The sequence below is a fragment of the Balaenoptera acutorostrata genome, chromosome 18, assembly GCF_949987535.1.
Source record: "Balaenoptera acutorostrata chromosome 18, mBalAcu1.1, whole genome shotgun sequence".
In the NCBI taxonomy this organism is placed as follows: domain Eukaryota; kingdom Metazoa; phylum Chordata; class Mammalia; order Artiodactyla; family Balaenopteridae; genus Balaenoptera; species Balaenoptera acutorostrata.
The window spans coordinates 61,616,812-61,641,383 of record NC_080081.1 but is presented as its reverse complement, the minus strand read 5'-3'; positions in this window follow the sequence as shown (position 1 = coordinate 61,641,383).

Genomic DNA, 24,572 nt, shown 5'->3' with positions numbered 1-24,572 from the left:
GATAACAAGCCTGGAACTTCACCGGGTACGGATGTTCTCTTTTTCTTATAGGAAAGGAAAGTTTAAATTGGATTTTATTTTATTACCCCAGGTGGAAGAAACATTTTTGCAGTCATTATTTATACCCTGCCTACTACAAAAATTATTTGAGAAAATATTAAAGGATGTATTTAAGAAATCTGAATATAAATTCTCCAAATATCTTTTTTTGTTCAGGCACTGACCTTTTCTCTGAAAAGATTAACGGAAATCTTAACGAAGAACATTAACTCTGATGACTGGGGAAATAGTCCAGCAGCCTCTCAGATGGTGTGGCTGTGTCTTGTCTATCTGGGGTCGGTTACTTCAGCCCTCTCTTGTATTAGGATTTTCTTGGCCCGTAAATAGAGTCACCATATGTTCTAGATTTTCTGGTACGGCCCCAATTAAAAATACTCTTTCCTGTTGCTAGACCATGTGTCCAACCATGCGTCCGGATATTTTTATGGAAAATGTGGTCAGCTTACTCATAATTTTCAGTATTTCTCTAACGGGCCTTTCCTTTCATGGTACCCAGAGGCCTTTGTGCCTGGGTTGGGCTGTGCATCCGTCCTACTCAGTCTGTGAGAGTCCGCTGATGTCTCTGCATCTCTGTAGAGCCCAGCCTGCCTTTTCCAACCATCTCCAGAAACCTTCTTTCTCTCACCTCTTAAACTGTTGTTACACTCTACCTAGCATTTGATTGTATGTAGTCTTACATTTTTCTTATTGTTATATTTGTGTTAGTCTCATCTCCTCAGCTAAATTGTACAGTCTGGAGGAAAGGCACATCACCTGAATTTCTTCCATAACCTCTTCAGTGCCTCAGTCAGTGCTGGGCATGCAACAGCTCCTGTGAAAGAAAGAAAGGGAGGGAGGGAGGAAGGAAAGGGAGGGAGGAAGGAAAGAAAAGACTCATTGAATTTTTTTGTCATTCAAGGCAGAGACCCCTTTGAAAAAATCTCTACCTGAATCCTGCTGTGAAGCTCTCTATAAGGCTGTTGGTTAAACCCTTACTACATTCTTATTAGAATTCACATGTAGATTTTTAGCATCAGATTTCTATTGTAAGGCATTTGATAATAAATATAGATACATATGTAGGGGCGGAGGGGAATAGAGACCCAGATCTTGGTTTCTCATACGTGCTAAGTGCAAAAAGTAAATTTCATGACCCTATTCGGCTTCTCTTCTTTCTGTCCCCTTGATATGGGTGTCCTCCCAAGCCCTGGTGCTCTAGTCTCTAAACATTTGCTCCACGGGAGCTGCTTACAAAGGAGACACTATCCAGGTGATTGTATCAAATCAACATTTCTTGAAGGAGCTTCTCCCTGAACTCCCACCAGTGACTCACAAGCAGGCTGAGGGTGTAAAATGGGGGATTAGGGGACTGGAGTGGGGGAGTGGGAAGTCTGGGGATACTTGGGCAGCATCAGGATTCAGGGAGCCTTTTCGAAATATTCGTGGTATATGAGATTGAGCAGGTCTGTGCTGGGGTTTGGGCATGTGTGTGTTGAAGGACTCCTGTGATTCTAATTTCAGAGAACCTCAGTCCCAAACCTCTTAGTCACAGTTTCTTTCTTCCTTTCTTTTTGGCCGTGCTGCGCTGCTGGCAGGCTCTTAGTTCCCTGACCAGGGGTTGAACCCTGGACCTTGGCAGTGAAAGAGCAGCCTCCGAACCACTGGAGGGCCAGGGAAGTCCCACGTAGTACCAGTTTCTCATGGCAGATCTTTAAGGCCTTGTATCAGCATGCCTTTATCATACCACCTTCTCTTTCCAGTTTCCCCATTTCTTTCAGTATTAACACTCTCCTTTTCTCCAAGTAAGTAAAATGCCTAAGAGAATTTAATTTGCCATATTTATGCATTTACTGCATTCGATTAATAAGGGTTATTTAAGTACTCCGGGAAGCACTCATAAGGTTATAAATTTGCAGGCTTTTGAAACGTTTAAAATAAAAATTGACTCTATTAAATTTATAAATGCAGTTTAAAATGTTTAAGGAGATTTAATTATCCAACTTTGTACTGATTGTTTAATTTAGTTTCTTGACATGAGCAAACCAAATATTAATCAAAGAAAAGTGAGAGAATAATTTGCATAACAATATTACTAATTTAAACTCAAGGAAAAGTAGATTTTTAATTTTGTAACTTTAAAAAACGGAATATCAATTTGATATCCCAGTAAGTGTAAATAGTTTTTTTCTACTCCTAAAGATTCCCTTCCTGTCCAAAACATAAAAACAAGCAAGTAAACCTCTGTCAATATTAAAAGACAGACCCTAAATATGTTTAAATGTAAATGACACCTTATTCTGCACAGTCTCTTTGCTCCTTATGGTCCTGAAATTTCTGGAATATAAATGATCCACAATAGCCTTCTTTAATCTAAGGAAGGGAATTATTAGCACTTTAAAAAATTTCTCTGCTAACTACAGTGTTCCTTCAACCATCAGGCATGGAATATGGAATATGTTTGTATTACAAAATGAAATTTGCTCACTTGGTTTGTAAATGATCTGCGTTAATCCAAGCCTATTACGAAATAAATTACAAAAACTCTTCTATGGCTGGAAAAAAATCTCAGACCTGGCACCTTCTCCTCTTCTGCCCCTGCCTGCCTTAGTTTCTCTTCTTGGGGGTAATTCAAGTAAAATAAAGAATTATGACGCCAGCAGATTCAAACATAAACGCCATGACTGTCTTTGATATTGGGAGAGCTGAAACTGTTCACTGCTTTTTTTTCACTCTGGACTGCGCACGTCTTGCTCCGGTGAAACTGCAACCTTAGCCGCTACCATGGCGCAGGCGCGCCGCGCTTGATTAAATGCCTGGCCAGGCTCCAGAGCGTCTTTTCTGCGCTTGCTCTTCTCACACAGCGGTTTACTACGCTTTAGCAATCAGCCTACACCACGGCCCATCATGATGATCTCACATTGCAGGTGGCTATGTACTTATTTGCTTTGGAGGCTTCTGGCTGTTCATATTTTTGTTAAGAAAAAAAAAAACAACAATCCTGCTACACTACCTTCTGGATTAGTGTTAATTGAAGAGTGCCCTGTGATTGCAGGCCAATTGTAAAATACAAAAAACCAAAACCAAAAATTACCATATTATCAAGTACTTATCAAGTACTTGTCTCCGTAAATCATTATGTATCAGGATTTTCTTGCTATTGTAAAACCAAAATAAAATTCAGATATAAATTGGCTGGTTGAATGCTAAAGCTAATACAAGAAGCAACTCTCTTCCATCATCCCAGAATTAAAACGTTTGTGTTTATTTAATCAACTTCCTTTATCTTTGTTTTGACATTATTATAAGCATGTTATATATTTAAAACCATAAAATAAATTGTCCTAATAAAAAGAGCACTTTTTTTTTTTTGCTTAGTATGTTAGGATTTCACATAAGATCTCATTTTTAGAAAGGATTCCCTGCTAAGGAAAGTTTGAAAAGCCACTGATTTACATCAAGCTGATAGCTTCCTAGTTTTCCTCTAGGAGTCCAGTCCTTTCAGTCTTATGTCACACACCATCAACAGTATGCATTTCCTGAAGATTTCCTGGTATTTCTTCCCTCTTCAATAATCTATAAATGCTCCTTGTGAACTACTAAACTAAGTTCAACATTTTCAGCCTGGTTTTGCAGGCAGAAATAATCTGACCTTACTTTAGCTACCCAACTATGTTTTTTCCATGTCGCACGCAGATCCTCAAGTCTGGGAAAGGTAACAGTGGAGACCTGCCCCCCCCCCTTCCTAATCTCCTGCTCTTGACAGACCTTGCTAATCCCCCTGCACTGAGCCACCACCAGTCTATTAGAGTTGACGTGTGAAACGAAGCCCATTTGCCATCAGTCCTTTTCTACGCCCTGGTGTGCTCCGCATCTGGGTTCATTATATCCTTAAATCTGAGAGTTTTTCCCCTTCCCTTTCCCGTATCCTAATTCCTCCTTAACCTTCACAGTCCGCACACCCATAGACTCTTTATTAACTCTCTGAGTTCATGATGATCTCTTCTTCCCACAGGTTTAGAATTTAATTTTGCCTAATAGCTTTCTTTGTTCTGTGGTCTTCCCACCAGGGTCACGGAACCTCTGTATTTCTTCACAAGCTCGTGATGACGGCAGGGATCTATTCTTGAAGGGTGGGAAGAGTTTTCAACTGCAATGACATGACCTGAATTTAGACTCAGTCCTGTCTGTCACTCACTGACTGCAAGTTTAACCAAATCACTTAAACTCTCATAGTCTCACTTTTCCCTTTGTAAAATGGGGATAATAATATCTGTTGTGTTTTACAAGAGGATGGAGTGGTCTGTTGCTTGTTTTGGCTAGCTACTTTACCAGAGTCACCATGGATGTAGAAATGATTATCAACTCGTTTGGCTTCAGAAACCTGATCTTATTAACCTACCCGGAGTTGATAGGTTCTAAGAATCTGACTCATGAGATTCTCTTTGCTTCTTGTCTGCATTTTCTCCCTAGGTGACCTCTCTAATCCCAAGGCTTCAGATGCTTTTTATACACCAGAGTGCCCAGGAAAGTCCGGATCTCTCTACTAAGCCTCATTACCATATATCGAAATGGTCACTTGACACTTCCCCTGGGAGATTTCATGTCCTTCTCAAACTTCACATATTCAAACCAAACTCTTCTTCACTCCTTGACATCTACATTCCCACCCAGAGCCACATCTAATCAAGTCCTCCTTTGTCTCTGCTCATTTTAGTGAATGGATGGCAACTCTTCAACCCAATTACTCAAGCCAGAATCCTGGAACTGCTCCTTCAATCTCCTCGCCTACGTCCAATGTATCACCAAGCCCTCGTAATCCTATCTCATAAACATATCATAAATCTGTTCCCTTCTGTCTACTGCCAACACTGTCGTCCAGGTGACTATTATCCCATGACTAAACTATTGCAGAATTCTCCTGCCTAGTCTCTCCATTTCCACTTTAATGTCCCCTCCAATCCATTCTTTACGTAGCAACCAAAAGGATCTTTTGAAAGGACACATGTCATCATGTCTGATGATGGCACCTGTCCAGGCTTATTTCACATGGCCCTTCTCTCCCTTCATCCTTCCAATCTGTATTGGCCTTTCAGATCCTCAAACACACCAAGCTCTTTATTGCCTTCTGCCTAACAGCCTACTCTCATACCACTGTCTGGTTAACTCCTAGGTCCACTTAAAGTGTCAGTCAAGCCTGTGTTAATTATCTAGTCTAATATAGCACTTAGCCCAAGATGCAGTTATGTTTTTGTTTGTGCGATTACTTACTTGTCTGTCTCCCCTCTGTACTGTAACAGGAAGGCAAGAACTACTTGCCATTAACTTACCACTGCATGGTGCCCGCCATATACTAGGGGCTCAGTAAATATGTAACGACTGAAACAATGAATACATTTATTCTTTTTTTTTTTATTTTTTTTTATTTATTTATGGCTATGTTGGGTCTTCGTTTCTGTGCGAGGGCTTTCTCTAGTTGCGGCAAGCGGGGGCCACTCTTCATCGCGGTGCGCGGGCCTCTCACTATCGTGGCCTCTCTTGTTGTGGAGCACAGGCTCCAGACGCGCAGGCTCAGCAATTGTGGCTCACGGGTCTAGTCGCTCCGCGGCATGTGGGATCTTCCCAGACCAGGGCTCGAACCCGCGTCCCCTGCATTGGCAGGCAGATTCTCAACCACTGCGCCACCAGGGAAGCCCCATTTATTCTTTATAGTAATTAGTATCCAATTTCTTTCTTTTCCTGATACCTGCAAAACTGATCAAAGGAAAAATACTTGCTTGATGAACATGGACAACTAGAACCAAGATATTTGCAAAGTGTCAGGAGAAACTTTGTTCTGTGAATTTTTTAAAAATTAATTAATTAATTAATTTTTGGCTGCATTGGGTCTTTGTTGTTGCACGTGGGCTTTCTCTAGTTGTGGCAAGCGGGGGCTTCTCTTCGTTGCTGTGTGCGGGCTTCTCATTGTGGTGGCTTCTCTTGTGGAGCACGGGCTCTAGGCGCGCGGGCTTCAGTAGTTGTGGCTCGCGGGCTCTAGAGCTCAGGCTCAGTAGTTGTGGCGCACGGGCTTAGTTACTCCGTGGCATGTGGGATCTTCCTGGACCAGGAAGCCATGTCCCCTGCATTGGCAGGCAGATTCTTAACCACTGCGCCACCAGGGAAGTCCCTGTTCCGTGAATTTTACCTCTCCTGTCTCACATGAGCATACCTCTTGATTGGATTGTGCTGGATAAACATTACCTATTTCTTTCTTCCCACTACAGTTCCTCTGCCCTGCTAACAGGTCCTTGTGGTTATGTACTACTGATTGGGTAATAGAATTACTCTACTACTAATAACAGTAATTACAGCCACAAACATTTATATCATACTTTATGATTTTCTAAGGGCTCCTAATATGCATTATTTCATTTAATCTTGGAGTCTGGGCCTGAAGATGCATCCTGCTCCCTTGATTCATTTGGGTGGTTCCCAGAGCTTTATCTGCAGTAGCCTCTATCCAGTCCATCACTGAAGGAAGGACTACTCCAGCTGAGGGCTAAACTTATGCTTTTTTATATTGACTTTTGTTAGTTCCACCTCGAGATGATGACGTTTTCCTCAGCACATCCTCAAATTCTGGAGACTCTTACTGTGTATATGCCTTAATTTACGGACTATAATTCCTTCTAGGATTGTTGGGACAGATAAATAAGATAATAATAATAACTAATATTTGTTGAGTGCTTACTCTGTGCCAGACAATGTTCTAAGTGCTTTATACATACTAACTTATTCAGTCCTCATAATTGCCCCAAGTTATAAGAAGCAGATAGCATTGCTGTATCCACTTATAAAGATGCAAAAAGTTTATATAATTTGTCTCCTTGCTAGTAAGTGGGGAAGTTGAAGTATGAACCCAGCAGACTGATCCCAGAGTCCATATTCTTAAGCAACATATATGTGAATATTTATTCTTTAAGACATTTCTCCTTTTTTTTTTTAAACATCTTTACTGGAGTATAATTGCTTTACAATGGTGTGTTAGTTTCTGCTGTATAACAAAGTGAATCAGCTATACATATACATACATCCCCATATCTCCTCCCTCTTGCGTCTCCCTCCCACCCTCCCTATCCCACCCCTCGAGATGGACACAAAGCACCGAGCTGATCTCCCTGTGCTAAAGACATTTCTTCTTTAATGACATTATTCTTTAATGCATTTATCAGAATTTTAAGGTGAGCTTACTGTGTGCCAGGCATTAAACTTAGTGCAGGAACATAGCTTGCCCTCTAGTAGGGAAGATGGATTTGAACAAATGATTATGAGTGTGATGTGTGTAATGAAAATGAAAGAGCATTGTACTGTGAGAGCACAGGACAAGAGGACCTGGTCTAATTGGGGTCAGGGAAGGCCTCCTTGAGGAAGGGACATTTCAGCTGAGGCCTGAAGGATATGTATACACAGGCTAAACAAAGGGGAAGTGAGGGAGATCAACAGCGGGGCACACCCTTCCCTGAATGCTTGAGGAACTAAAGGAAGTCAATACAGCTGGAGTTTCTAGAGCAAAGAGGCAAATGAAGTGAGGTGATGGTGGAGAACAAGCCAGTTCCTATAGTAAAGGGCCTCGGGTGCCATAATAAGGATTTGGTATTTTATTCTAAGGGCCTTGGGCAACGATTGAAAAGATTTGAAGTGCAGAGTTTTTTTTAAAAGACTGCTTCAGCTGCAGTGAGGAGAAGGGGAGATCAGTGGGAGGTTGTTGTAGTCTTCCAGGAGAGAGAGGCTGGCTGTGTGAGCAAGGAGGGGGGTGATAGGGATATAAAGAAGTGGATGGGGTCAAAACATGTCTAGGAGGTGCAATGAACAGAACTTGGTGATTGACTGGATGTGGAGGATGAGAGGGAAGGAGGAGTCAAGGTTTCTGACTTGAGTAAGGTTTTGCTAGTGGAAATAGAAATGGATAATAGAAATGGGAGCAGATTTGGGTGAGGGGATTGATGGGATAAAGGATGGAATTTCAGGGGTGTTTGAACAGAGGCAGTTGTGTCCAGCAGGCAGTTGGACTCTAAGGGTCTAAAGATGAGAAAGAAGTAATGGGCTTAGAATTTAATTCTAAGACAGACATTTTTCACGTTTACCACTTCGAAAATTAGAATGGGTCTTAAAAAGTTTGTATATTAAAAATAGTGTTTTAATGGTGAACTATAATGGATGGTGTCTTAAAGCAGAGGATATTCTGTAGAATAAGAATAGTCTGTAAAACCATAACTAACTGGTATATAATGGTGTTTTGAGAAGGAAGGCCTTTAAAACACTCTTTTACCTTGAAGAAAGATTGTATTTAGTGAAAGTAAAACTTGGCTCTAGCACTGAATTTTGGCACAAATGCCAAACTGGTAAAGTTCAACTTAATGATGCTTTACCATAATTGTTAATAAGCTTGAAGGGTTTGTTCTTTTTAAGTAAGTCCGATTCATTCCTTCCTCCATTTCTGCCTCCAACACAACTTTTCCTACACCATTAACTTGATTAGCAATCTCTGTCTCCACATTACAAAGGTATGCTTTGTCAACCTTGGATGGAATAATGTGTCTTTGAATTATAGGAACTGAAATTAATAGAGTTTTAATGTGGTGTGTTTACCTTTTCCCTGAATGTAAAATGCTGAGTCTTTTCATGTAATTGTGGCAGTGTTTCACATACCCATTGCCCCCATCCTTGGCCATCTAGGTAGGAGAAGAATTAAAGAAAGAGTACACTTTGTTCAGAAGAAGAAAAGGACTCACAGACATCCCTTTCTCAAATTCTACATCATTTACTGTCTGTAAGATGTTTTTCTGGCCAATATAATATCTTCCATTGTGAATTTAATTTTCATTACTGTGTATATAACCTTCAGCAACCATAGTTACTCCCTACAATCCTTGGTTCCAGGGTCTTTCCCTGGCTTTCTGCTCCTTTTCTACTAGATCTTTCTGGATCCTTGAACTAAGGCCCTCCAGATCTCACACAGACCACTACTTAGTATAACGAAAGCTCAAGAGAACTTTAAAAAACAGACTTGTTTCTTTTATTGTGGTAAAATATACATAACATAAAATTTGCCGTCTTAACTATTCTTAAGTGTAAAGTTCAGTGGTGTTAAATATATTTATAGTGTTGTGCAAACATCACCACCATCCATCTCTCAAGGGAAGTTTTAAAAATAAACCTTTACTTTCTAACTTGTTCTATAAGGCCAGCATTACCTTAATACTGAAACCAGATAAAGACATTAAAAAAAGAAAACTACAGAATAAAAGAAAGAAAAAAGAATAAAAAACCAGAAAAGAAAAGAGAAAACTACAGACCAATATCTCTCCTGGACATAAAAGCAAAAATTCTCAACAAAATATAAGCAAATTGAATCCAACAATGTATAAAAAGAATTATATACCACAACCAAGTTGGATTTATTCCAGATATGCAAGACTGGTTCAATATTTGAAAAATCAATCAATGTAATCCACCACATCAACAGACTAAAGAAGAAAAATCAGATGATCACATCAATGATGCAGAAAAACATTTAACAAAATCCAACACCTATTTATGATGAAAACTCTCAGCAAATTGGGAATAAAGAGAAACTTCCTCAATTTGATAAAAGCATCTACAAAAAAACATACATCTAACAATCCACTTGGGAATTCCCTGGCAGTCCAGTGGTTAGGACCAGGTGCTTTCACTGCCAGGGCCTGGGTTCAATCCCTGGTTGAAGAACTAAGATCTTGCAAGCTGCATGGTGCAGCCATAAACAAAAAGAAAAACAAAAACAAATCCCACTTAATTGTGAGGAACTATATACTTCCTTTAAGATTGGAAAAAAGGCAAGGAAGTCCTCTGTCATCACTGCCATTCAACAACATACTGAAAGTCCTCGCTAGTGCAGTTAGACAAGAAAAGGAAATAAAAGGTAAACAGATTGAAAAAGAACTTGGACTTCCCTGGTAGCAGAGTGGTTAAGAATCTGCCTGCCAATACAGGGGACATGGGTTCAAGCCCTGGTCTGGGAAGATCCCACATGCCACAGAGAAACTAAGCCTGTGAGCCACAACTACTGAGCCTGCACTCTAGAGTCCACGAGCCACAACTACTGAGTCCTCGTGCCACAACTACTGAAGCCCGTGCACCTAGAGTCAGTGCTCTGCAACAAGAGAAGCCATCGCAATGAGAAGCCTGCGCACAACAAAGAGTAGTCCCTGCTCGCCACAACCAGAGAAAGCCTGCGCACAGCAGTGAAGACTCAGTGTGGCCAAAAATAAATAAATTAATTAATTTTTTTAAAAAAAAGAAAAAGAAGAACTAAAACAAACCTTAACTGAGAAACAAAGATAGGCACCTCAAGTCCCTTTTAGAATTGGTAGACTTTCTTTATTCCATGTTTATTTTCTATTTCAAAGATTTCTACTCTTATCTTTATTATAGCCTTCCTTCTATTTCCTTTGGTTTTAATTTGCTGTTCTTTTTCTAGTTTCTTAAGATGGAAGCTTAGATCATGTGGATTTTCGATCTTGCTTCTTCTCAAATATATATTTAAAGCTATGAACTTCCCTGTAAGCCCTGCATCACAAAAGTTTTGATATGTCATATTTTCATTATTATTTAGTTTTGAATATTTTCTAATTTCACTGCAATTTTTTCTTAGACCTACAATCTATTTAAAAATGTATTGCTTAATTTCCAAACATTTGGAGATTTTCTAGTTTTCTTCCTGTTATTGATTTCTAGTTTGATTCCTTTGTATTGGAGAACATACTTTGTATGATTTCAGTCCTTTGAAAATTTTTGAGACTTGCTTTATGGCCTAGCATATGGTCCATTTTGATGTGTTCATATGCTTTTGAAAACATCTATAAGGCAGTTAGTTGGTAACTGTAATGTTCCGTATATGTCAATTAGGTTAATTTGATTACTTGTGTTGTTCAAATCCTTTCCCTTTTTTTGCACTTTTTTTTTTTACATCTTTATTGGAGTATAATTGCTTTACAATGGTGTGTTAGTTTCTGCTTTATAACAAAGTGAATCAGCTATACATATACATATATCCCCATATCTCCTCCCTCTTGCATCTCCCTCCCACCCTCCCTATCCCATCGCTCTAGGTGGTCACAAAGCACCGAGCTGATCTCCCTGTGCTATGTGGCTGCTTCCCACTAGCTATCTGTTTTACATTTGGTAGTCTACATATGTTCATGCCACTCCCTCACTTCGTTCCAGCTTACCCTTCCCCCTCCCCGTGTCCTCAAGTCCATTCTCTATGTCTGTGTCTTTATTCCTGTCCTGCCCCTAGGTTCTTCAGAACCATTTTTATTTTTTTTAGATTCCATATATATGTGTTAGCATACGGTATTTGTTTTTCTCTTTCTGACATACTTCACTCTGTATGACAGACTCTAGGTCCATCCAACTCACTACAAATAACTCAATTTCATTTCTTTTTATGGCTGAGTCATATTCCATTGTATATATGGGCCACATCTTCTTTACCCATTCATCTGTCAATGGACACTTAGGTGGCTTCCATGTCCTGGCTATTGTAAATAGTACTGCAATGAACATTGTGGTACCTGACTCTTTTTGAATTATGGTTTTCTCAGGGTATATGCCCAGTAGTGGGATTGCTGGGTCATATGGTAGTTCTATTTTTAGTTTCTTAAGGAACCTCCATACTGTTCCCCATAGTAGCTGTATCAATTTACATTCCCACCAACAGTGCAAGAGGGTTCCCTTTTCTCCACACCCTCGCCAGCATTTATTGTTTCTAGATTTTTTGATGATGGCCATTCTGATTGGTGTGAGGTGATACCTCATTGTAGTTTTGATTTGCAATTCTCTAATGATGAGTGAGGTTGAGCATCCTTTCATGTGTCTGTTGGCAGTCTGTATATCTTCTTTGGAGAAATGTCTATTTAGGTCTTCTGCCCATTTTGGGGTTGGGTTGTTTGTTTTTTTGGTATTGAGCTGCATGAGCTGCTTGTAAATTTTGGAGATTAATCCTTTGTCAGTTGCTTCATTTGCAAATATTTTCTCCATTCTGAGTGTTGTCTTTTTGTCTTGTTTATGTTTTCCTTTGCTGGGCAAAAGCTTTTAAGTTTCATTAGGTCCCATTGTTTATTTTTGGTTTTATTTCCATTTCTCTAGGAGGTGGGTTAAAAAGGATCTTGCTGTGATTTATGTCATAGAGTGTTCTGCCTATGTTTTCCTGTAAGAGTTTGATAGTGTCTGGCCTTACATTTAGGTCTTTAATCCATTTTGATTTTATTTTTGTGTATGGTGTTAGGGAGTGTTCTAATTTCATTCTTTTACACATAGCTGTCCAGTTTTCCCAGCACCACTTACTGAAGAGACTGTTTTTTCTCCATTGTATATTCTTGCCTCCTTTATCAAAGATAAGTTGACCATATGTGTGTGGGTTTATCTCTGGGCTTTCTATCCTGTTCCATTGATCTATATTTCTGTTTTTGTGCCAGTACCATACTGTCTTGATTACTGTAGCTTTGTAGCATTGTCTGAAGTGTGAGAGCCTGATTCCTCCAGCTCCATTTTTCTTTCTCAAGATTGCTTTGGCTATTCAGGGTCCTTTGTGTTTCCATACAAATTGTGAAATTTTTTGTTCTAGTTCTGTGAAAAATGCCATTGGTGGTTTGATAGGGATTGCACTGAATAGGTAGATTGCTTTGGGTAGTATAGTCATTTTCACAATGTTGATTCTTCCAATCCAAGAACATGGTATATCTCTCCATCTGTTTGTATCATCTTTAATTGCTTTCATCAGTATCTTATAGTTTTCTGCACACAGGTCTTTTGTCTCCTTAGGTAGGTTTATTCCTAGGTATTTTATTCTTTTTGTTGAAATGGTAAATGGGAGTGTTTCCTTAATTTCTCTTTCAGATTTTTCATCATTAATGTATAGGAATGCAAGAGAGTTCTGGGCATTAATTTTGTATCCTGCTACTTTACCAAATTCATTGATTAGCTCTAGTAGTTTTCTGGTAGCATCTTTAGGATTCTGTATGTATAGTATCCTGTCATCTGCAAACAGTGACAGCTTTACTTCTTCTTTTCCGATTTGGATTCCTTTTATTTCTTTTTCTTCTCTGATCGCTGTGGCTAAAACTTCCAAAACTATGTTGAATAATAGTGGTGAGAGTGGACAACCTTGTCTTGTTCCTGATCTTAGAGGAAATGGTTTCAGTTTTTCACCATTGAGAACAATGTTGGCTGTGGGTTTGTCATATATGGCTTTTATTATGTTACGATAAGTTCCCTCTATGCCTACTTTCTGGAGGGTTTTTATCATAAATGGGTTTTGTTCCTTTTTTGACTGCTTGTTCTATCAGTTAATGACAGAGGTGTTAAAATCTCCAATAATGATTGTCATTTATCTATTTCTTCTTTTAGTTCTGTCAACTTTGCTTAATATATATTGAAACTTTGCTACATTTTTTACAAATTACTTACACATTATAAATTCTTAAGTGTATTACAAATTTAGGACTGTTTTATCTTACTGTTAATTGACGCTTTTTTCATTATGAAATGTCTCTTTTAATCTCTAGACATATTTCTTCCTCTAATGTCTCTGTTGCCTGATATTAACATAGCTACACTAATTTCCTTTTGGTTAGTGTTTGCATGACATATTTTTTCTATTCTTTCTTTCTTTAAAACTTTATGTCCTACATTTGAGTCTCTTGTAAATGGCATAGGGATTTTGCTTTTTTATCCAAAAGGCATTTTTGTCTTTTAATTGGAGTAATATGGAGTAAAAATCTACTAACATTTAATGCAATTATTGAAATGTTTATATCTACTATCTTGTTGTTTCTATATCTTTTCTTTATTCATTTGTTTCTCCTTCTCTGTTTTTGGGGGAGGAATCAAGTATTTTCTATTATTCTGTTTTTTCCTCCTATTTTAGCTTACTGGTTATTTGCTTTTAGATACTCTGTATTATTTTATGTTCCTTCTAAAAGGGAGGCAGTTAGTGCAGGCAAATCACCTTAATCCTGTCAAGGGTTAGTTTATTAGCTTTGGTCTCTTTTGGTTTTGCCTTCATTACCAGGCTGAGGTCTTTCTGAGGTCTCAATCAGAAGTTTGAGTGTTGCTATTTCACTTTGGTGTGCCTTGTACTCCCACGTGTATCTCATTAATACCACACTGCTGCAAAAACTTTGCACAGTGCATCAGCCTCCCAGCTGCTGCTTTCTGTTGGTTTTCTTGCAGTCTCTGCTGTGCTTGCTCAGCTTAAGAGCTGGCAAACATCTCAAGGAGAAATTGCGTATAGCCTTCTGGGTTCACTTCTCTGACATTTCCTTCTCTCTGGGATTATATCACTTGAGTCCCAGCCACTTTGGCAGCTTTGAACTCCAATCTGGCTCCTTAGCCCAATAGAGTAATAGAGTAGCTGCCCTGTACTCTGTTCCCTGCCCTGTGAATTCGGCCAGGGTGAATATGGAGCTCACCTTGATGTGCTTACCTTCTCTTAGGGATAAACTGTGTTGGTCACTCTCCAAATTCCTTCAAATGATGTTATGTACTTTGTCCAGCTATTAGCAATTTTCACTTGGTTCAATATAAGCTACTATGTTATGGCTCAAAAGTTTTTCTTTTTATTTTTTTGCTGCACCCCCATGGCATGAGGGATCTTAGTTCCCTGACCAGGGATCAAACCCCTGCCCCCTGCAGTGGAAGCGCAGAGTCCTAACCACTGGACTGCAAGGGAAGTCCCAGAAGTTTTCCTTTTTTAAATACAAATATCGAATTATAATGCTGTACACCTGAAACTAACAAATGTTATCTGTCAATTATATATCAATTAAAAATAAATAAAATAAAGATATCATCTAAAATTTTTTCCTCTTTTACATTTTGCACACTCTATATTATAAATAAAAAACCTAAAAGAGCCGAAGAGACTGAAATAAGGAAATTACAAAAGCATAAAAATTGAGTTATTGGACTTCCCTAGTGGCGCAGTGGTTAAGAATCCGCCAGCCAATGCAGGGGACACGGGTTTGAGCCCTGGTCCAGGAAGATCCCACATGATGCAGAGCAACTAAGCCCGTGTGCCACAACTGCTGAACCTGCGCTCTAGAGCCCATGAGCCACAACTACTGAGGCCGCATGCCACGACTACTGAGCTCACGTGCCACAACTACTGAAGCCACGCACCTAGAGCCCATGCTCCACAACAAGAGAAGCCACCGCAATAAGTCCATGCAATGCAGTGAAGAGTAGCCTCCACTCGCCGCAAGTAGAGAAAGCCGGCGCACAGCAACAAAGACCCAACGCGGCCAAAAATAAATAAATAAATAAATTTATTTTTAAAAAATTGAGTTATAGGTCACAGAACTCTAGTCCTAAACGAAGACCATCCTCAGTCTTCTGCACTCAGCATTCTGTCTGGATCAAATGTTCTTCCCGTCTCATCTTCAGTTTGGTTCTTTGGCGAAAACTGTACTCAGACTGAGAAAGCCAGTGCTTGGTCTCTGAACTTCTATATAAAAATTATCTGATCCTGGACAAACCTCTTCCTTTTACCACTTTGGGTTTGTCATTAGTCAAGGAGGATCACCATTAATGTCTGCCTGCCTTAAGTCTTTTCAGGAACAAGCAGGACAAGTGCTTGCCCTGTCTTCCTAACAGAGCTGGTGTGAGATCAGCTTAGCTGAGAAGGCAGGGGTCACAAAGGTGCCCTCCCCGTAGAGATGTGGGTGCTTCAACAGTTTCCTAGCTCTTGGACAGTTTCTTCTCATGCTCTATTTTTCTTTTCTCCCCTTAATTGGAGCTGTAAAGTAGACACAAATATGATTGCTGTTTCCTCCCCCATCTGGGAAAAGCCAGATGTCAGTCGTGTAGTGGAGCTGAATTGTGCTGGCTCACAAGAGCAAACTGTTTGTGTCTTGTCCCAATTCTTTTTTTTTTTTTTTTTTCAAACATCTTTATTGAAGTATAATTGCCTTACAATAGTGTGTTAGCATCTGCTTTATAAAAAAGTGAATCAGTTATACATATACAATATGTTCCCATTTCTCTTCCCTCTTGCATCTCCCTCCCTCCCACCCTCCCCATCCCACCCCTCTAGGTGGTCACAAAGCACCGAGCTGATCTCCCTGTGCTATGCGGCTGCTTCCCACTAGCTATCTATTTTACATTTGGTAGTGTATATATGTCCATGACACTCTCTTACCCTGTCACATCTCACCCCACCCCCTCCCCATATCCTCAAGTCCATTCTCTAGTAGGTCTGTGTCTTTATTCCCGTCTTGCCACTAGGTTCTTCATGGCCTTTTTTTTTTTTTCCCTTAGATTCCATATATATGTGTTAGCATACTGTATTTGTTTTTCTCTTTCTGACTTACTTCACTCTGTATGACAGACTCTAACTCCATCCACCTCATTACAAATACCTCCATTTCATTTCTTTTTATGGCTGAGTAATATTCCATTGTATATATGTGCCACATCTTCTTTATCCATTCATCTGTCGATGGACATTTAGGTTGCTTCCATGTCCTGGCTATTGTAAATAGAGCTGCAATGAACATTTTGGTACATGACTCTTTTTGACCTATGGTTTTCTCAGGGTATATGCCCAGTAGTGGGATTGCTGGGTCGTATGGTAGTTCTATTTGTAGTTTTTTAAGGAACCTCCATACTGTTCTCCATAGTGGCTGTATCAATTTACATTCCCACCAACAGTGCAAGAGTGTTCCCTTTCCTCCACACCCTCTCCAGCATTTATTGTTTCTAGATTTTTTGATGATGGCCATTCTGACCGGTGTGAGATGATATCTCATTGTAGTTTTGATTTGCATTTCTCTAATGATTAATGATGTTGAGCATTCTTTCATGTGTCTGTAGGCCATCTGTATATCTTTGGAGAAATGTCTATTTAGATCTTCTGCCCATTTTTGGATTGGGTTGTTCGTTTTTTTGTTATTGAGCTGCATGAGCTGCTTGTAAATCTTGGAGATTAATCCTTTGTCAGTTGCTTCATTTGCAAATATTTTCTCCCATTCTGAGGGTTGTCTTTTGGTCTTGTTTATGGTTTCCTTTGCTGTGCAAAAGCTTTTCAGTTTCATTAGGTCCCATTTGTTTATTTGTGTTCTTATTTCCATTTCTCTGGGAGCTGGGTCAAAAAGAATCTTGCTGTGATGTATGTCATAGAGTGTTCTGCCTATGTTTTCCTCTAAGAGTTTGATAGTGTCTGCCCTTACACTTAGGTCTTTAATCCATTTTGAGTTTATTTTTGTGCATGGTGTCAGGGAGTGTTCTAATTTCATACTTTTACATGTTCCTGTCCAATTTTCCCAGCACCACTTATTGAAGAGGCTGTCTTTTCTCCACTGTATATGCTTGCCTCCTTTATCAAAGATAAGTTGACCATATGTGTGTGGGTTTATCTCTGGGCTTTCTATCCTGTTCCATTGATCTATATTTCTGTTTTTGTGCCAATACCAAACTGTCTTGATTACTGAAGCTTTGTAATATAGTCTGAAGTCAGGGAGCCTGATTCCCCCAGCTCCATTTTTCGTTCTCAAGATTGCTTTGGCTATTTGGGGTCTTTTGTGTTTCCATACAAATTGTGAAATTTTTTGTTCTAGTTCTGTGAAAAATGCCAGTGGTAGTTTGATAGGGATTGCATTGAATCTGTAGATTGCTTTGGGTAGTAGAGACATTTTCACAATGTTGATTCTTCCAATCCAGGAACATGGTATATCTCTCCATCTATTTGTATCATCTTTAATTTCTTTCATCAGTGTCTTATAATTTTCTGCATACAGGTCTTTTGTCTCCTTAGGTAGGTTTATTCCTAGATATTTTATTCTTTTTGTTGCAATGGTAAATGGGAGTGTTTTCTTAATTTCACTTTCAGATTTTTCGTCATTAGTGTATAGAAATGCAAGAGATTTCTGTGCATTAATTTTGTATCCTGCTACTTTACCAAATTCATTGATTAGCTCTAGTAGTTTTCTGGTAGCATCTTTAGGATTCTCTATGTATAGTATCATGTCATCTGCAAATAGTGACAGCTTTACTTCTTCTTTTCCGATTTGGATTCCTTTTATTTCTTTGTCTTCTCTGATTGCTGTGGCTAACACTTCCAAAACTATGTTGAATAATAGTGGTGAGAGTGGGCAACCTTGTCTTGTTCCTGATCTTAGTGGAAATGGTTTCAGTTTTTCACCATTGAGGACAATGTTGGCTGTGGGTTTGTCATATATGGCCTTTATTATGTTGAGGAAAGTTCCCTCTATGCCTACTTTCTGCAGGGCTTTTATCATAAATGGGTGTTGAATTTTGTCAAAAGCTTTCTCTGCATCTATTGAGATGATCACATGGTTTTTCTCCTTCAATTTGTTAATATGGTGTATCACATTGATTGATTTGCGTATATTGAAGAATCCTTGCATTCCTGGGATAAACCCCACTTGATCATGGTGTATGATCCTTTTAATGTGCTGTTGGATTCTGTTTGCTAGTATTTTGTTGAGGATTTTTGCATCTATGTTCATCAGTGATATTGGCCTGTAGTTTTCTTTCTTTGTGACATCTTTGTCTGGTTTTGGTATCAGGGTGATGGTGGCCTCGTAGAATGAGTTTGGGAGTGTTCCTCCCTCTGCAATATTTTGGAAGAGTTTGAGAAGGATAGGTGTTAGCTCTTCTCTAAATGTTTGATAGAATTCGCCTGTGAAGCCATCTGGTCCTGGGCTTTTGTTTGTTGGAAGGTTTTTAATCACAGTTTCAATTTCAGTGCTTGTGATTGGTCTGTTCATATTTTCTATTTCTTCCTGGTTCAGTCTCGGCAGTTTGTGCATTTCTAAGAATCTGTCCATTTCTTCCACGTTGTCCATTTTATTGGCATATAGTTGCTTGTAGTAATCTCTCATGATCTTTTGTATTTCTGCAGTGTCAGTGGTTACTTCTCCTTTTTCATTTCTAATTCTATTGATCTGAGTCTTCTCCCTTTTTCTCTTGATGAGTCTGGCTAATGGTTTATCAATTTTGTTTATCTTCTCAAAGAACCAGCTTTTAGTTTCATTGATTTTTGCTATTGTTTCCTTCATTTCTTTTTCATTTATTTCTGACCTGATCTTTATAATTTCTTTCCTTCTGCTGGCTTTGGGGTTTTTTTGTTCTTCTTTCTCTAATTGCTTTAGGTGCAAGGTTAGGTTGTTTATTCGAGATGTTTCCTGTTTCTTGAGGTAGGCTTGTATTGCTATAAACTTCCCTCTTAGCACTGCTTTTGCTGTGTCCCATAGGTTTTGGGTCGTCGTGTCTCCATTGTCATTTGTTTCTAGGTATTTTTTGATTTCCCCTTTGATTTCTTCAGTAATCACTTCGTTATTAAGTAATGTATTGTGTAGCCTCCATGTGTTTGTATTTTTTACAGATCTTTTCCTGTAATTGATATCTAGTCTCATAGCGTTGTGGTCGGAAAAGATACTTGATACGATTTCAATTTTCTTAAATTTACCAAGGCTTGATTTGTGACCCAAGATATGATCTATCCTGGAGAATGTTCCATGAGCACTTGAGAAAAATGTGTATTCTGTTGTTTTTGGGTGGAATGTCCTATAAATATCAATTAAGTCCATATTGTTTAATGTATCATTTAAAGCTTGTGTTTCCTTATTTATTTTCATTTTGGATGATCTGTCCATTGGTGAAAGTGGGGTGTTAAAGTCCCCTACTATGATTGTGTTGCTGTCAATTTCCCCTTTTATGGCTGTTAGTATTTGCCTTATGTATTGAGGTGCTCCTATGTTGGGTGCATAAATATTTACAATTGTTATACCTTCCTCTTGGATCGATCCCTTGATCATTATATAGTGTCCTTCTTTGTCTCTTGTAATAGTCTTTATTTTAAAGTCTATTTTGTCTGATATGAGAATTGCTACTCCAGCTTTCTTTTGATTTCCATTTGCATGGAATATCTTTTTCCATCCCCTCACTTTCAGTCTGTATGTGTCCCTAGGTCTGAAGTGGGTCTCTTGTAGACAGCATATGTATGGGTCTTGTTTTTGTATCCATTCAGCCAGCCTGTGTCTTTTGGTGGGAGCATTTAATCCATTTACATTCAAGGTAATTATCGATATGTATGTTCCTATTCCCATTTTCTTAAATGTATTGGGTTTGTTATTGTAGGTGTTTTCCTTCTCTTGTGTTTCTTGCCTAGAGAATTTCCTTTAGCATTTGTTGTAAAGCTGGTTTGGTGGTGCTGAACTCTCTCAGCTTTTGCTTGTCTGTAAAGGTTTTAATTTCTCCATCGAATCTGAATGAGATCCTTGCTGGGTAGAGTAATCTTGGTTGTAGGTTTTTCTCCTTCATGACTTTAAGTATATCCTGCCACTCCCTTCTGGCTTGCAGAGTTTCTGCTGAGAGATCAGATGTTAACCTTATGGGGATTCCCTTGTGTGTTATTTGTTTTTTTTCCCTTGCTGCCTTTAATATGTTTTCCTTATATTTAATTTTTGACAGTTTGATTAATATGTGTCTTGGCGTGTTCCTCCTTGGGTTTATCCTGTATGGGACTCTCTGTGCTTCCAGGACTTGATTAACTATTTCCTTTCCCATATTAGGGAAGTTTTCAACTATAATCTCTTCAAAAATTTTCTCAGTCCCTTTCTTTTTCTCTTCTTCTTCTGGTACCCCTATAATTCGAATGTTGGCACGTTTAATGTTGTCCCAGAGGTCCCTGAGACTGTCCTCAGTTCTTTTCATTCTTTTTTCTTTATCCTGCTCTGTAGTAGTTATTTCCACCATTTTATCTTCCAGGTCACTTATCCTTTCTTCTGCCTCAGTTATTCTACTATTGATCCCATCTAGAGTATTTTTAATTTCATTTATTGTGTTTTTCATCATTGCTTGGTTCCTCTTTAGTTCTTCTACATCCTTGTTAAATGTTTCTTGCATTTTGTCTATTCTATTTCCAAGATTTTGGATCATCCTTACTATCATTATTCTGAATTCTTTTTCAGGTAGACTACCTATTTCCTCTTCATTTGTTAAGTCCAGTGTGTTTTGAGCCTGCTCCTTCATCTGCTGTGTGTTTTTCTGTCGTCTCATTTTGCCTATCTTACTGTGTTTGGGGTCTCCTTTTCACAGGCTGCAGGTTCGTAGTTCCCGTTGTTTTTGGTATCTGTCCCCAGTGGCTAAGGTTGGTTCAGTGGGTTGTGTAGGCTTCCTGGTGGAGGGAACTAGTGCCTGAGTTCTGGTGGATGAGGCTAGATCTTGTCTTTCTGGTGGGCACGTCCACGTCTGGTGGTGTATTTTGGGGTGTCTGTGGCCTTATTTTGATTTTAGGCAGCCTCTCTGCTAATGGATGGGGTTGTGTTCCTGTCTAGCTAGTTGTTTGGCATAGGGTGTCCAGCACTGTAGCTTGCTGGTCGTTGAGTGAAGCTGGGTCTTGATGTTGGGATGGAGATCTCTGGGAGGTTTTTGCCGTTTGGTATTACGTGGAGCTGGGAGCTCTCTTGTGGACCAGTGTTCTGAAGTTGGCTCTCCCACCTCAGAGGCACGGCCCTGATGCCTGGCTGGAGCACCAAGAGCCTTTTGTCCACACGGCTCAGAGTAAAAGGGAGAAAAAAATAGAAAGAAAGAAAGAAAGAAAGAGGCTATAATATAGTGAAGTAAAATAAAGCTATTGTAAAGCAAAGCTATACAGAGAAAATCTCACCCAGAAGCATATACATATACACTCACAAAAAAAAGGAAAAGGGGAAAAATTAATATCTCCTGCTCCCAAAGTCCCCCTCCTGCATTTGGGATGATTCGTTGTCTATTCAGGTATTCAGCAGATGCAGGCACATCAAGTTGTTTGTGGAGCTTTAATCCGCTGCTTCTGAGGCTGCTGGGAGAGATTTCCCCTTCTCTTCCCTGTTCGCACAGCTCCTGGGGTTCAGCTTTGGATTTGGACCCTCCTCTGCGTGTAGGTCGCCTGAGGGCGTCTGTTCCCCGCCCAGACAGGACGGGGTTAAAGGAGCAGCTGCTTCGGGGGCTCTGGCTCACTCAGGCCGCGGGGAGGAAGGGGTACGGAGGAGGCGGGGCGAGCCTGCGGCGGCCGAGGCCGGCGTGACGTTGTACCAGCCCGAGGCGCGCAGTGCGTTCTCCCGGGGATGTTGTCCCCGGATCCCGGGACCCTGGCAATGGCGGGCTGCACAGGCTACCGGGAGGGGCGGTGTGGAGAGTGACCTGTGCTCACACACAGGCTTTTTGGAGGCGGCAGCAGCAGCCCCAGCGTCTCACGCCCGTCTCTGGGGTCCGCGCTGATCGCCGTGGCTTGCGCCCTTCTCTGGAGTTCGTTTAGGCGGCGCTCTGAATCCCCTCTCCTTGCGCGCAGCGAAACAAAGAGGCAAGAAAAAGTCTCTTGCCTCTTCGGCAGCTGCAGACCTTTTCCCGGTCTCCCTCCCGGCTAGCTGTGGTGCGCCAACCCCTTCAGGCTGTGTTCACGCCGCCAGCCCCAGTCCTCTCCCTGCGATCCGACCACAGCCCGAGCCTCAGCTCCCAGCCCTGCCCGCCCCGGCGGGGGAGCAGACAAGCCTCTCGGGCTGGTGAGCGCCGCTCGGCGCCGAGCCTCTGTGCGGGAGTCTCTCCGATTTTCCCTCTGCGCCCCTGTTGCTGTGGGATCCGCGCTGATAGCCGCGGCTCGCGCCCTTCTCTGGAGTTCGTTTAGGCGGCGCTCTGAATCCCCTCTCCTTGCCCGCCGCGAAACAAAGAGGCAAGAAAAAGTCTCTTGCCTCTTCGGCAGCTGCAGACTTTTTCCCGGACTCCCTCCGGGCTAGCTGTGGTGCGCTAACCCCTTCACGCTGTGTTCAGGCCGCCAGCCCCAGTCCTCTCCCTGCGATCCGACCGAAGCCCGAGCCTCAGCTCCCAGCCCCGCCCGCCCCGGCGGCTAAGCAGACAAGCCTCTCGGGCTGGTGAGTGCTGCTCGGCGCCGAGCCTCTGTGCGGGAACCTCTCCGCTTTGCCCTCCGCACCTCTGTGGCTGCGCTCTCCTCCGTGGCTCTGAAGCTTCCCCCCTCCGCCCCCCGCAGTCTCCGCCCGCGAAGGGGCTCCTAGTGCGTGGAAACCTTTCCTCCTTCACGGCTCCCTCCCACTGATGCAGGTGCCGTCCCTATTCTTTTGTCTCTGTTATTTCTTTTTTCTTTTGCCCTACCCAAGTACGGGGGGAGTTTCTTGCCTTTTTGGAGGTCGGACGTTTTCTGCCAGCGTTCAGTGGGTGTTCTGTAGGAGCAGTTCCACGTGTAGATGTATTTCTACTGTATCTGTGGGAAGGAATGTGATCTCCGTGTCTTACTCTTCCGCCATCTTCTCCAATCCCTCTGTCCCAATTCTTTATTCAGTGTTGGGAATATTTATACCACAGAAATTGGCAAACACTACAAATAAGTGTTTGTTTGTTTGTTTTTTTCCTGGGGAGTCATTTGTTAAAACCTTTACCAGCACATGGGGTAGTACCATGCCCCAAGACAAAGGCATGCCAGAAGAAGAACAAGCTTGGTCTTTATTTCTCTGTTGGGATTCTGCTCATATTTTTAAAAAATTGAGGTGAAATTCACAAAGCATAAAATTCACCATCCTGCTCATCCTTTTTGAAGTTCATTGAAGCTCATGGGTTATCGCCTCTTTATTTATTCTTCATTATAATATTTTATTTTTGCGACAGTAATACATTTACATGGTTCAAAATTCACAAGGTACAAAAGAATATCCAGTGAAAAGTCTCCCTCCCACTTCTGTCCCCCAGCCATCCCATTTCCTTCCCTAGAGAACACCAACGTTAACGAATTTTTTGGTATACTTTTTGAAAATTATTAAATAAATAAAAAGTTCTTAGACTGTTTAAACACTCTCTCTCTCTCTCTGTCTCTCTGCTCTGACCTCATTTTTCTTCATTTAAGCAAATATCTTGAAGATGGTTCCATCCCAGTACATACAGAACTTCCTTATTCTCTTTTATAGTTGCATGTAATCCATTTACACATAAACAGTTGTTGTGCATTACTTTGAACATATCTACTTCTGCATTTGTGTGGATATATCTGTAGGACTAATTCCTACAAGTAGAATTGCTTGTCAAAAGTTATATATATTTGGAATTTGGACGACATTGTTAAATTGACTTTTGTTAAGACAGTACTAACTTACACTCTCATAAGCAATGGGTAAGATGCTTGTGTCCTCACAGCCCTGCCCACAAACTGTGTCAACAAACTTTTTGTTCTTTGTAAGTCTGATAGGGAAAAAAAATGATCTATCAGGGTAATTTAAATTTCCTTTCTTTTTATTATGATTGAGGTTGAGCATCTTTTTATATGTTTATGTGTTATTTCTGTATCCTATTTTTTTCTGTTGGGTTTTGTTACTCTTCTTATTAAATTTTAGATGTTCTTTTTGAAACAGACTCACAGTTATAGAGAACAAACTAGTGGTTATTACCAGTGGGGAGAGGGGAGGGTGAGGGTCAAGATAGGGGTGGAGGTTAAGAGGTACAAACTACTA